Consider the following 15171-nt stretch of genomic DNA (forward strand, 5'->3'; position numbering starts at 1 on the left):
ATTTTGAAATCCTCATAGCTACCCAGTTACCTCATGTGATCTCATCATGAGAGAAAGCAAAGCGTGAAAAGTATGTGGTGAAATCCTGCTGGAATTTGAGACTCAAGCTGAAATGTAAGCCTGTACAACACAAGGCCCACAAAACAGGTACAAAACCTGTATGTACAATGAATATTATCCACCACAGTGCTAAATTTTGCCATTTTTTCTGCTTCTCACAAGCATAACAGTAACCACTCTATATAATAACCCCCCCCAAAAGGGTTAAATTAAATTGCCATCAATCAGATATATAAGACACTGGAAAGAGCAACTGATGTTTGTCCCCAGAACAATAATATAATCTGTTAGCATGGATTAGGGGAAGGAGGATGCTTCATAATGAAAATAACAATAAATAAATGATTCGTTTTGTATTATCCATGTGGTGTCCTAATTAAATTTCCCCTCTGTATCAGTGCACTCCAGTGACATAAAATAGGTTGACCTTGTCCCTTTCCTCCTTTGAAACAACAACAACAATGTGATTTGTAATTGCAGATGATGTTTTCACCTTCAGCAGCAGGTTTTCTATTTTTAATGAAGTTCAGGTTCTGAGCCCTGTTAAAAACAGCAGCTCCATTTTCCTCTTGGAAAGGCGAATTGGTTGAGATGCACTGCCTTGTCTAGAATCTCGTGCAGCCCAATCCCAAGTATGTTTAATAGGAAGGAAGCCTCAGTGAGAGTTCAAAGGGACTAACTCTCCCAAGAAGGTGCACTCAGAATGGCAGCATTAGTGAAAATGCTACAACTGTACCTTCCTTGCTAGGAAGGCTTACATCTCTTCTAACTGTCATCCTTCCAAGGACCTAGCCTCATCAATCAAAGAGTGCCCCTCCATCATTTTAACCTTTGTAGGATAGTTTTACAAGCCTTGATACAGCAGAAATCATTTCCAGGAAGGGTAGAGTCCTGTTAGTCTGTTAGGCAAAAAAACATCTAACAAATTTATTGTGACATCAGTGTTCATGTACTATACTAGTATTATCCTCAGATTTTTTTTTTAAATGTTACATTTATATCCTGCCTTCCTGCAATCTCCTAGCTTTCCAACATTAATTGGCCACATAGTAGGAGAGGAAACCAGAATCTTGATTAAGGCATAAACAAACAGAACCACATTTTCAGATAGATTATGGGAGCAGGGGAGAATTGATTCACACTGCTTTGTGGGTGGGGGGTGCTACTGTGGTTCTTGCAATGTGAGACAGGTGGCACTAGCACAATGGGCTCACTTGTTCTTAGTCTCAGGGTCAAACTAAAACATGCTTAATGGTAACCCTACTGCCCTTTCCATGAAAAAAAAAGTTCATCTTCTTGCTATGAACAAAGCCTGTAAATAAGACAAAACATACTGTTTATTTCTCCTTATATTATATACAGTTATTGTTCAGTTTACCCAGTAAAATACTGTCAGGTTTATTTTCTGTCTGGACTCCATCCCTCAAAATGCATGTACAAGCTTCAGGAAACAGAAACGGATTTTGTAGAAACCTTGGACTCGGCTAGATTGGTAAAGAAAAAATGTTGTGTGTGCAATATAACACTGCCACACCAGATGGCGTTGTGAAGTCTCGTCTTTCCCAACCGGATTTCAACGTGTTTAATTGAAACGCTTCTTTGATGTGTCTAGATGCAGCCTTTGTCAGGGAGAGAGAAACATTGAATTCCCCTCCTCATTCCCGTTTTCTGAAGGCGCAACTCTGTGCAAGTATAACTGTGTGGCTTTCGTTTGACACAAACATATAGTCCAGCCTTCCACAATCTGGCATCCTCCAGATGTTTTGACTGTAAGCCCCATCAGTCCTAGACAGCTTATGGGAGTTGTAATTCAATACATTTGGGGGTAGCAGGTTGGGACATGCTGACTTTGGCCATTGTTCAGCCATATTATTGTGGCATCTGTATAAATATTTGCCAGAGCGAAAAGAGGTGGTTGAAAGCATTCATATATAATTTACATTTTAAAACATGAGTCTTTGATTATTTTCCAATGTTGAGATTATTTTCATAAGCAAGATATAGTCTGTTCAAAATGCTCCCTTTCAAAGCAATGAGGCTAAAATAGACTTTGTTTACACACACATCTCTTTAGGATACATGTGATGGCTTCTCATTATTTATTCCACCTTTAGCATTTCTTTCCCTTGTCAGTGCTACCGCGGAATTGGTAATGCAGCAATCTCAATAATTAATGCCTTGTTGACTTGATGAGGGTTTCAAATGTTGCCTCTCGCACAACAATGCCAAAACTTCACAGCAGAAACTGAACAGTTAACACTATTTCTTCCATCCTAGGCAACTTAAATTCACAGGCAAGCTGATGAAAGTCTATGATGCTCTTGAGAGTATTGCAGTGGTATCAGCAGTGGCGTAGCCTGGGGGGTGCAGGGGGGCTGGCCACACCTGGCGCAACATCTGGGGGGGTGCACTCGCACTCGCAGCTCTCTGCCCCTACCTGGCTCACTCAGGGTTAGGGGGCACAAATTACTTGCCTTGCCCCGGGTGCTGACAACCCACGCTACGCCACTGGGTATCAGTGCCAGAAAATGTGAGCCCCAACCATTTTAAACCCACAGACGGACATTTGACCTGGAACGTAACATACTTCCTCAAGCTAGAAGTGTGTCTGTGAGTCACTGTTTGGGGCTTACAAAAATAAAAAAGCAAGAAGGCTGACAAATATTTCCTGTTTCTGCTCCTCATTGCTGAGAAGCAGTCATGAAAGTTTCCAACAGCTCCATGGGTCACACTCACTGCTTAGGCCTGAACAAGATGAAGATCTCCACTTTGTTGTACAGTGGTACCTCGGGTTACAGACACTTCAGGTTACAGACTCCGCTAACCCAGAAATAGTACCTCGGGTTAAGAACTTTACTTCAGGATGAGAACAGAAATCGCATAGCGGTGGCACGGTGGCAGCGGGAGGCCCCATTAGCTAAAGTGGTACCTCAGGTTAATAACAGTTTCAGGTTAAGAACAGACCTCCAGAACCAATTAAGTTCTTAACTCGAGGTGCCACTGTAGTGGCAATAGCTCATTATACCCAATGATCCTAGCTCTCTTCCATCCCCATTTGAATCTTTTGCCTGCTGGCCTTTCCTCTTGACTTATCTGAAAGTGATCATTTTGAGTTCTGATCTTAACCCTCTAAGACTCACCCCAGAGCAGATACATCTTTGGACTGATAGCCTGACTTCTGGTCCTCCTGAACCATTTTTCTGAACTTTGTGATCCTGAAGAGGAGTTTTCTGGGAGGTAAGGCTGGTACCTTTAATTGGACAAACTTCTGTGAATTGTGGAGACTATTTTCCCCCCTATTCCGACTCTACAGGTGAAGAGAGGTGAAGCAGAGCCTGAGGTTTAATTGGCAGAGGGGATTATGCAGTCATGTCAGATTGACAGATTCATTCGTAATGGGACTGGGCAGGTCTGGCAGCTAGTCTGATGACAACCATGTGTATATTGTTCTAATTCAAACTGAACTCAAACAACCCCTCCCCCCCCCATTTTTGTGCCTGTGTAAAATAGCAAAACAACCTGAATGAAAACTGAAAGCATTTATCTGTTTCTTTTGTCAAAGTTCTGCATATGAATAGCTGTTCACAGTATGGTCGACCCTATCCTTAGGCAGAATGAAGCAACTACTTCAGGTGACAGATGTTTGGGACTCAGCTATACAGCTGCAAATAAAATGTTTGGAATGTATTGTAAAGTACTGCCTAAAGTACTTGGCATCCTGACCTGCCAAGCCATTCCATTTGTTGGAGGACAGAACTATGTGTGTCCTGTGGCCTGTCTTGCACCTCTGATTAGTATCAGTTGGGTTTTATACCAGAATTAGACCCCCTGGTATGATGGTTTTGTTTTTTAAAAATCCAGCTACATTAACTGAAATGGAACAAAAACCAGTATCCGTAAACTTGCGGTCTGAAAAATAAGTGAAGCTTTCTTATATTTAACATTTTTAGACACCTTTACTCCTCAAATGAATATACATTACTTAATCCAACAGACTATGATACATATGTTTGCTGTACACACACACACATGTATGAAATATGACTTTGGAATGTCATAGTTAAAACACTTTCTGTTTGGTATGTTTTCTTCATATAATCAAGCTTGATAATTGTCTAAGACAAGAATTAGATTCCTTTTTAAAGGTAAAGGTAAAGGACCCCTGACAGTTAAGTCCAGTCACAAACGACTCTGGGGTTGTGGCACTCATCTCACTTTACTGGCCAAGGGAGCCAACGTTAGTCTGCAGACAGTTTTTCCGGGTCATGTGGCCAGCATGACTAAGACGCTTCTGGCGAAACCAGAGCAGTGCACGGAAACGCCGTTTACCTTCCCGCCAGAGCAGTACCTATTTATCTACTTGCACTTTGACGTGCTTTCTGCCAACTGCTAGGTTGGCAGGAACTGGAACCGAGCAACAGGAACTCACCCTGTCAAGTAGATTCGAACCGCCAACCTTCCAATCAGTAAGGAGAGATCAAATCAAGTAGAATTTAATTTAACTTCTGTGGCTGGTAAATAAGTTTATCACAGCACTTGCTGGGCTAAATTTTTGTATCTGATTTAATACAGTTTTGTAGAGCTACAAGCTACTTCTGAGTCACTTTGATGGAAAAAAACCAGAATTTAAAATGCTTTTAAAATTGGGAATTTGCTAGAACAGAAACACAACCGACCCCAAATTCTCTGTACAAGGCATCAGCTGAAATGGGCTGGGGAGTGTGGTAACTTTTGTATAAGTCATATCATTTCCAATTGCAGAAGAAGATCTTGAAGAATTTCACACAAGGGTTAACTTCCTATCCCTCTTTGTTTCATCCAGCCTATAGGGGCACACTTTGGAAACTGAGAAAATTCTATCTACGTGCATTTCAAACTACATTACAGTGGTACCTCAGGTTAAGAACTTAATTCATTCTGGAGGTCCATTCTTAACCTGAAACTGTTCTTAACCTGAGTTACCACTTTAGCTAATGGGGCCTCCCACAGCTGCTGCACTGCCACCATGCAATTTCTGTTCTCATCCTGAAGTAAAGTTTTTAACCTGAGGTACTATTTCTGGACAGCACCTTAAAAAGCAGAGACATCACCTTGCCAACAAAGGTCCGTATAGTTAAAGCTATGGTTTTCCCAGTAGTGATGTATGGAAGTGAGAGCTGGACCATAAAGAAGGCTGATCACCAAAGAATTGATGCTTTTGAGTTATGGTATTGGAGGAGACTCTTGAGAGTCCCATGGACTGCAAGAAGATCAAACCCATCCATTCTTAAGGAAATCAGGCCTGAGTGCTCACTGTAAGGACAAATCGTGAAGCTGAGGCTCCAATACTTTGGCCACCTCATGAGAAGAGAAGACTCCCTGGAAAAGACCCTGATGTTGGGAAAGATTGAGGGCAAAAGGAGAAGGGGACGACAGAGGACGAGTTGGTTGGACAGTGTTCTCGAAGCTACCAGCATGAGTTTGACGAAATTGCGGGAGGCAGTGGAAGACAGGAGTGCCTGGCGTGCTCTGGTCCATGGGGTGACGAAGAGGTGGACATGACTAAATGACTAAACAACAACAACTATTTCTGGGTTAGCAGAGTCTGTAACCTGAAGCGTCTGTAACTTGAAGCGTCTGTAAGGCCTGTAACCCGAGGTACCACTGTACTAACTATTAGGTGTATACAGATCTGTGTAATATTAACCTTGAATAAAGTTGCTTAAATCTTAATGTAACTGTGGGAAAAGAGCTACTGTACTTGAGTAAGTTATACACCACCATGAGCTCAATCATTTGTCATGAATTCTGAGTAGCAATGCCACATAGGAATTTAAGTGGGACCCATTCCTGCTGTCCTGTTTGTCGACCAAAAGAACTGCAATGTGGCTGCAAACCCACACACAGATTGGAGAGCTTTTCCACCATGTAAGAAGCAACGATTGTAGATAATGTAATTCAGTCCTTGAATTAAATTACATATATTTGTTAAATTGAGGTGAGCACGAAATCCATCCTTTCTGTGAAATTTTCAGTCTCAATCTGTTATTCTGCACTTCCCTTTCAACACATAATATACTGCTGAGATTATGACAGTTTAAATGAATTTAGTTAATGGATGCAGTGCTTTCCCCAATGCTTACTCTAGAGTAGTGGATTAGATTTCATACTCTGAACAGCCACAGAACAAATTCTGCTAATTAGCAGTAAACTAAACTTTGTAGAAAAGTGCTCCTGATTAGATTTCCTTGCAAAAGGGGTGGCAGCCTTTTCTGGCTTGTGGGTGATATCCAGTCTTCTCCAACACTCTGGGGGCCATGTGCTAGTGCTGTGTGCAGTGAAATGTACCCCAGAATAGACAAACAATGCCTTATATAGTAAATCATCAACAGTGAAACTAGGATTGAAGTACTAGAAAGGTCTGCATCAGTGAGTTTGGTAGAAGTGTTGCATAGTCACTTTCAGACAACAGAAGATTTGATGTTAATCTACTGTAGTCTCTGACATTCATTAAATAGAATGTGTCTAGAATTGGGTGCTCCCACCTCTCTCTCACACACACTCTTGCATATGCAAATATATAGGCAGAAACACACATAGGCACAGGGCAGGTCAGCAGAGGAAGAGCAATTATTGGCTCCTCTCTGCTCATAATTTGGTTGATCCAGGATGATGGGGACATTTGCATTCTCTATCAAAGTCTGGGCTCCACCCACCCCAGCACTGTGTCTACATGAATTTATTTTCTTTATGCTACTATTGATAAAATTGGTGGAGTCCTGCGAGAGTTGAGCAAAAATTGCTTGGGGACTGAATCACACCTATGAAGTGGAGTTAAGCCACCCCAGCCTTAAAAGTTTCAGCCTGTGGGTACAGGAAGGCTCCAAAAACAATACAATACAATGTGCCTGTTCAATTCTGGTTGTGTCTAGTATGGTTAGCTGCAAAGTTCATGGTAGTATGCTGTATGACTTCATGGCCCAGATATAGGTCAAGTTTCTGGGGACAGGGTGCTACATTTGTGATGACGATCAGACCATCCCCATTTTTGTTCCTCTATGTGACTCCACCAGATAACAGGACCGGTGGAAAGGTCCTGCTCCTCCTCATGCAAACAACAGCATCTCAGACTCCAGACAGGCCTTGTGTGGCCTGTAGTCAACGGGGCAACCTGAGAGTCTCCCTCAGTTGCAATATCCCCACCCGCCATTCCATGATAAACTTCAAACCCAGTCTCCCAAATCCATTGTGAAATTCTATCTTATATATTTAGAGAAATGTGTCGTTTGAGAAATGACAGTTTTGTGTTTGCAGGAGCCGCAATTTACAGCATTCCAATGACCTAGCATGGGTTTTGGTTCCATTAAAGTATTGCAGACAGAGACAATGAACACTTTATGCCTTAAAGTGCCTGATGTTGTTCCAATGACTTATGTATGCCGGTTGACATCAAAATCATTGCAATGTCAATTGCAATATTTCACCCATCTCTGTGTTATGATGTTATAGTAATTGCAATGCCTGATACACTTCAATGTTTTGACAATAATTTCCATTCCTGCATATCTGTCTGTTAGGCGGTTAATTGCAGAGGCTTAGACACTACCATTGACACAGTAATAGCTCCAGCAGAACCTCACTAGAGAGTTAATTGAAGTGTCTTAGACTTAGATAATATTAACGCTGTAACATACCTAACCTGGATAAATTCTTTATACAAACTATTTATTTTTTTAAGTGTGTGTATAATGCTGCTTTAGACAGCAAAGTTACATTCAAAGCAGGTAGCAAATTACAATACATACCTTAATTAAAGAAAAAACTGATTCCCTAACTATTCAAAATGGCCTACAGAAATGTGGGTATAAACTAGAAGTGGAGAGAAGCTGGTGAGTAAAGTATAAAGGTAAAGGTAAAGGGACCCCTGACCATTAGGTCCAGTTGTGGCCGACTCTGGGGTTGTGGCACTCATCTCGTTTTACTGGCCGAGGGAGCCGGCGTACAGCTTCCGGGTCATGTGGCCAGCATGACTAAGCCACTTCTGGCGAACCTGAGCAGCGCAGGGAAATGCCGTTTACCTTCCTGCCAGAGCAGTACCTATTTATCTACTTGCACTTTGACGTGCTTTCGAACTGCTAGGTTGGCAGGGGCAGGGACCGAGCAATGGGAGCTCACCCCGTTGCGCAGATTCGAACCGCCGACCTTCTGATCGGCAAGCCCTAGGCTCTGTGGTTTAACCCACAGCATCACCCGCGTCCGAGAAAAGTATACCTGTTCTTAAAGCGAAACAGAAATGTGCTGAGTCCTGGGGAGTGCTGGGTAAGTGCTGTTCTCTTGGCACTACAAAACTAACTTTTGAATCTAATAGTTTTTTATACCTTTTTGCCAAGGCATGCCAGTGGAGGGGGCTGTGAACTGAGTGATTTCTACAATTTCCATAATTCCTTCCAGAATAGTGAGAAATGGTTAAAACTGGCCATCCTGTTTGCTTAACAAAAGAATGAAAGACTTGTGATAGTGAGCCGTTATCTGAATCCAGGCATCCCTGTCTGCTGCCTGTCTTCAAATCACCTGCACACTGTGTGAATGGATCCTAGTGAGGAGTTGAGCATCCCGTGCTTAGCAACTAAATTCGCATGTGTTAATCTTTAAGGTCACGTGTGGGTGAACTCAGGATATGCCCAAATGCCTTTCAACAGGGGGCTGGGATCTGAGGAATAGCTATTTCTGCCATACTGCATTAAGGTTAAAAAAAATGCAATTTGCCCTGAACTTATCTGGAAATGTTTACAGAAACTCATACTCCAATTCAATGGATTAAGCCACTTTGATTTTGTGGGTAGCAGTCTTGATTTTGAGACAATTGTTGCAGGTACCATTCCAAGATGACTGACTTAGCCAGAAAAGCATATGATCAGAAATCTCAGTTTACTGACCCAAAAGAGAGAGAGAGAGAGAGAGAAATTGCGCTTTTTCTCACATTTAGTTCCATCTGTCCATATGAGGTGCTGAAATTTGTCTGCTGCTGCATGCTTGCCAAATTTGCACCATTCTTCTCTTTAGAAACCAAAACTCAGTTCTCACTTGCTCACCACTTTTACTATGTGATGGGAAAATCAGGTAGGTTTCCTGCCTCTACAATGCAGCTCAGTAGGTAACAAAGGAAAGGTGTTTTGAATTATAATGTCATCTTTAGAAATAATTGCAAGTTTTAGCTCTTGCAATACAGAAGTTTTATGATCTAGTTATTTTATAGGGTTTGTTTTATATAACATAGCTTCCCTTTTATCCCGGCAGTACTACACACTTTACATTTAAGATCTGGACAAAGATAAAATCAATAACTGTCAAAACCCCACTTTGCATTATCCCAGAGAAATAAAGGCTATGCTGACACAATAATATACTAAGAATTGTTCTATCTTTGGTGAAAAATAATACCTTCATAAATAGGAAGAGTTGAATCCAAAGCCAACTTGTCTAGGGATTTTTAGAAGGCACTTTAATTCATTTTATTTACATGTTGGTGTCAAAATATATTACAAATAGTCTATATATTATTGAGACAGGTCCAAAAATTCATGAGTGGAAGGGGAAATAGCGGCTTGCACGTCTCTGTAAACTGTTGTACAAGAATCTGTTCAGTGCTATAATAAGTTCCATGGTTCTTCTTGTGATTTGTACAAGAGTTTGGATAGGTTGTGTAATTACAACACAATTAGGAGACAATTGAATGAGATACTGGCTATTTTGAACTTGAGTGTGTTTATGACTTCTGCCTTTTGTTTACATCAATTTGGGCACCTGGCTATGAATGAACATGTACAGAATTGGTCTGAGTAAATGTGATTATAATTAGCTTTAAGACTTCAATCCTATCTGCAGTCACTTTGGAGAAAGTTCCACTTAAGACAGCAAGAAGCCTTACTTTCAAGGAGTGTGCAGCGTATTCAATCTGCTGAATTGGCCACATTTGCTTCATTCTTTTAAAGGATGAACACCAAACACTATGGAAAGGTTGAAGGTAGATTTAGGGAAGTGTGACCACACTGGGCACAGAACCTCATGGGATGCCACAACTATGGAGTGTAGGCATTGGGGCACCAAATGTTGGCATTGCACAGGACATCACTGAAATTTGAGATCCCAAGGTCCATCACTGGAAGGGTGTTTTGCTGTAGTGCACAACAATAACTCTATATTATTATCATCACTGTCATCCTTAGCCCTTCACCAGCAGGTCCAAGGGCAGATTCCAACCATTTAAAATTCAGTATTTAAATCAGTTAAAATGCATTACAGCTGCACAAATAGAATGGGCTCTGAAAACACACATCCCAGGAATCAAAGGCCAAGGAAAAGAGGTGTGTCTTCAGCTTTACTTGCATGTAGCACAATCTCACATCAAAGCAGGAGCAGGGCCACACTGCTGGCCCTTCCCCCAAAAGCATGTCTCTGGGTTAGCACCACCCACAATGTAAAGGCACCATTCAAGTCCAACAGTTGATTGTGCAATCACATGGAAACCCAATACATGAGCAGTTGGAAGGAGGGAAAGGGGAGAGGGTAGGTGTTGTGAACTGACAGGACAACGTGAAGGAGGGAGAGGAGGAAGATTGAGGGGTTTAGCCAGGACTGGGACACACCACGGCAAGCTGGAGTTGGGGAAGGAAAGGTTGGTGTAGAAAGGTTGATAGAGGATGACGAGGGGATGGGGTCAGTGCACAGGAACTACAGATGCAGGACCCATCACCAGAGCCAGAGGGGTGCCTGTCTCCATGAACATGGTGGGCTCTGGGGCATAGCGAGCAGCTCTCTAGCTGGCCAGGTGGGGCTTGCTAGCTCTGGGAGGAAGGGTGTGCTTCCTTGGCTGGAGTAGGCTTGGAACAGTTGAGGGTCCCATGCCTCATCAAGCCCAGATGCTGCAATCATCGCACAGAGTATAAAAGGGCAGCAGAGTGGAGGTGCTGTGTTTCCTCAACTGCCCATTTTGATCAACCTTGATTTGGATGTTCCTGGACCTCCACAGGACTGTGCTTTGGGTTTGACTCTGGACTGTATCCTGACTGCTGGATTTTGGACTTGGCTACTTGGGTTGAACCTCTACTTGTGTGAATTGACCCTTGGACTTCAAACTTTGGAATTGGCGTACTGACTTGCTGCTAGGTAGGCCAGGGGTTCAGGACAGTAGTGAAGGTGGTTGAAGGAGCCAAAAACTCCTCCTTTTGAAAATATTTTTGGATCTCATAGAAATGTATGGAAAAAGCAGAGGTTTAATGTTTAGGAAAGTTATTCTTCTAGAAGATCCCTCCTTTATTTTCTTATTTTTCCCTAAGCTTAACAATCCTTCAAGATGGCCCACAGGATTACCATTGTATTTATGTGATGTGTGTGATGTTAGTTTTCTGTTTTATCCGAAAATATAGAGTAAACAGATATTGTTCTGCCTACTTAGACATGTCATAAATCCCTAGCTTAATTTACACCATAGTGACATTGTACAAGGAAGAAATCTGTTCCTTATTGCAAGTTAAGTTTTTGCTTAAGGGTCAAACTCTGTATTGCCAAACATGATTGATTATTGCAGCTTGGAGTTAGGAAGTCTAGTCTTAAATCCTATGTCATGAAACAAGAGTAAGGGTGAAAGAGAGGGGGTGATCCCATCATGCCACAACACTTATTCCAGCACCTTTTGTGAACCAAAGAATAGGCTGCAATGTCTTATCATGTTTACATGGTCTACAGAAATATGAAGATGAGCTTGGGATTCTCAAGGATGTAACAGAGTTGGGTGTACATGCTTACATCTGAATGTTTTACAGAACTATACATCTTCCTTAGCTCCTGAAAGAGAGGACTATTTAAAAGAGAACCCCGAAAGTTTGGAGATTGGTGCAAGTGCAGGTTTTTCACAGTAGGTGTCTGGAATATGAATGTAAATTTAATGTTTAAAATAGCATCTGGTATCTGTTGGGCTGTTAATATATATTTTTTCTTTTTTAAACAAATTGAGTTAATACAATGCTTTACACAGGTAATTTACTACCTACATGTGGTTAACCAATTTGGGTTTGAAACTCAAAGTCTGATTCATTTTCAATTTTATTATCGCAATTACAAAGTCATTTGCATGCTCCTGGCAGATAATTAAGAATGCTTTTTACCAACATTGCTGCTCTTTTGGTATTACTATGGATATGAAGAAAAACTAATCAATTTTTGTTAATTTGGCAAATGTAATCAAATCAATCAAGCTTCTGAAAAATGCCCTCAATGCATCCACGTTGAATACAAACTATTAAAGCTCATTTAATCTGGGCATTCTGCCCAAAACTCTTCTATTATACTAAAGAAGTTGCTATTCTAAAATGTTTCTGTACTTGTAAGCAAACTTCTGAAGAATACTTACCCCCAATTTCATAAGAACCCAACATCTGTCTATCATGTCATAGTACCTAAGGAATTTGATTTTTGAAAATTTCACTATGAACCGACTTGCTCTGAAAAGGGATGATGAGGATTCCATTTGCTCCACTTATATCCATATGCTGATCAGAACACAGATCAATGGATTAGACACATAACCAGCAAACCACTCAGTGCTAGAGTCTGGACTGTACAGATAATGTGGTCTGAGAGCTATGCCTTTGTTTTAACATTTTACAGCTACCTTTCTGTTTTGGACACTATCTACATCTTTCTGCATGAAGAGAACCAGGTTACTTTGAGGACTAGAAAAATTCCCTAGCTTCAGGATTTAGTTTTCCTAGGCTAAAATCTATATTAAATTTCACATCATTCATTTTTGAGACTATTTATCTCAGACTGATTGGGAAACTGAATTGCTGAACTTTTCTCAAAGACATGCCATAACAACCAAATCAAGAGAGCAGAGCTTCCAGGGAATCTCCTGTGTGTGGCTTCTAGGTCTGTTTGAGCCTTTCCTTTATTTGACCAAGTAGAGTTAGTTGTTGTTTTAGCTATTAAGAAAAGAATGCTCCCTTAAGTTGAACACTGAGAAACACAACAGTGACGTCTGTCTCTAGAAAACCTGACTCAGACGTTTGTAGTACTTTGTAACAAGATAGACTGAGGTGCTTGCAGGCCCCAAGATTCACCTTGAACCTGTATATATGCATTTTCAAAATTTTGTTAACATTTCTTTTGATAAACAATGCATTTTCAAAATTTTTGATCTATTTTAATTGCTCTGCGCTCTCTCCACCTTGATCTTAATTTGGCTCCTGAGCCACTCAGTATAAAATTAAGTTCTGAATTTCTGCATTCATTAAAATAAAGTATCTAAATATGGCTGTAATTTTTTCCCTTTTGGCCAAAGCAGATGAAATTTGCAGGCGCAGGAGCCCCTTTAGAGTAGTACTAAATTTTCTCCTTAAGAAATGGGTAATGGAGGTTTCTTTCTTGCTCTTCTGAGGAAAGGATATCTTTTGTTCTTGCTTGTTTTAAGACAATTAAGTGTTGTCAGTTTCACACAAGCCTTAGTATTCAGTGCCTTCAAATGTGCCTTTTTGTGTTCTCTGAGAGTCCACAGCCCTCCTTACAATGTAAAGAGTTTACAATGTGACACTATCTAGAATGCTGCACATGGAGGTCTGAAGAGCTCTGGGTTTCTTTGTTTTTGTTAAAGCAAAGAAGCACAGGATTTGTATTTTTTTAAAAAATATTAAATGAAGTTTCTAACTTTAAAAAAATCCTTCACTGCTATGTGTAACAAAAAATAATCCTGAGCTCTTCAGTGCTCCACAGGGAACATTTTGGATTCTCTTACTTCTTGCAAACCCAACAGAAATGGAGAAATAGAGATATACAAAAGCATAAACCTATTCTGTACCATGACATACTTCAGCTTTGTGGGGATGCTGATCTACGGTGGGGGGTATTGGCATCATGCTTCAACTCAGACCGTGGAGCCTCTAAAGCACCCTGATTCAACTTTTTATTTGACTTCTGCACACAGCCAATGCACACCCCAAGGATATACCTTTATTTTGAAACCATAATTCTTCTTTCCACCAAAGAATAAATAAGAAGTTGTGGGGAAATGAAGCTTCCTAGTTTTCCCTTACAGCATGAATAATAGAGAAATAGGATTGCTGGAGATATTCAAGACAAATAACTCTATTCAGAAATATGTTCATGAAAGTTCCCAACCTTCATTATGTTCAGGTCAGGGGGCACCATCTTTTCTATGGCCTAACACCACCACCTCATTCTTTCCCACCCATAAAGCCTCTTTTGCTTCCTCCTTCTCTTTGCTGTTTGTAAGTCCCACTCATCAAACAAACATGACTTGTGATAGGATCAAGGGGGGTGGAAAAGGAACTAGCCTCCCTCCAACTTGGCAGATATACCAAGGCCCTTTGCAAACTTGGAGCCAGCCCTGACTGACTTGCTCAGCCTTCCTCAAACTTGGCCCTCCAGATGTTTTGAGACTACAATTCCCATCATCCCTGACCACTGGTCCTGCTAGCTAGGGATCATGGGAGTTGTAGGCTAAAAACATCTGGAGGGCCGAGTTTGAGGAAGCCTGGACTTGCTCCAAGAATCAACCTTATTGCCTACTTAAAATGATACAGCTCTTGCAAATCCTGAAAGTCTTACCAACCAGACTTCTCCAACAGTGTGAAGATGCAATAGTGTCTTCATTCTGCTCAGGATTGGGCCGTAAAAGAAATGACACTGTATTGGAGGAAAAGCAACTCTGGTTCTTTAACAGCAATTATTCTGTCTTTCAGACTCAAGGGACCGAAAGTTGAAGGGCATAAGTAACATCGAGTAAATCTAACTGTCTGCCATAGATGTGACATAAAGCTATGCAAAGTGACCTTGGGGAAATCAACCTTTTGTCAATCAATAAAGGTCAGTTTGGGAGTTCCATTTGATCACCACCTGGACAAAAACAGAAGCTAGAATTGTCATCCATATTGTAAGCTGCCACAGAAGCAGAGTTTATCATTGGCTTATTGCTACCAAGGGTGCATGCCTTGTATTGGGGTCAAACCTGTTATGAAGTTTACTTGCTCAGAAAAATCATACATGAACTTGGACACCTATCTGAGCCTCTCATTTGCCATCCTGTTTAATCGTTACGATTTTTGCACAATTTTTCTT

This window comes from Podarcis raffonei, chromosome 9 (assembly GCF_027172205.1).
Source record: "Podarcis raffonei isolate rPodRaf1 chromosome 9, rPodRaf1.pri, whole genome shotgun sequence".
NCBI lineage: Eukaryota > Metazoa > Chordata > Lepidosauria > Squamata > Lacertidae > Podarcis > Podarcis raffonei.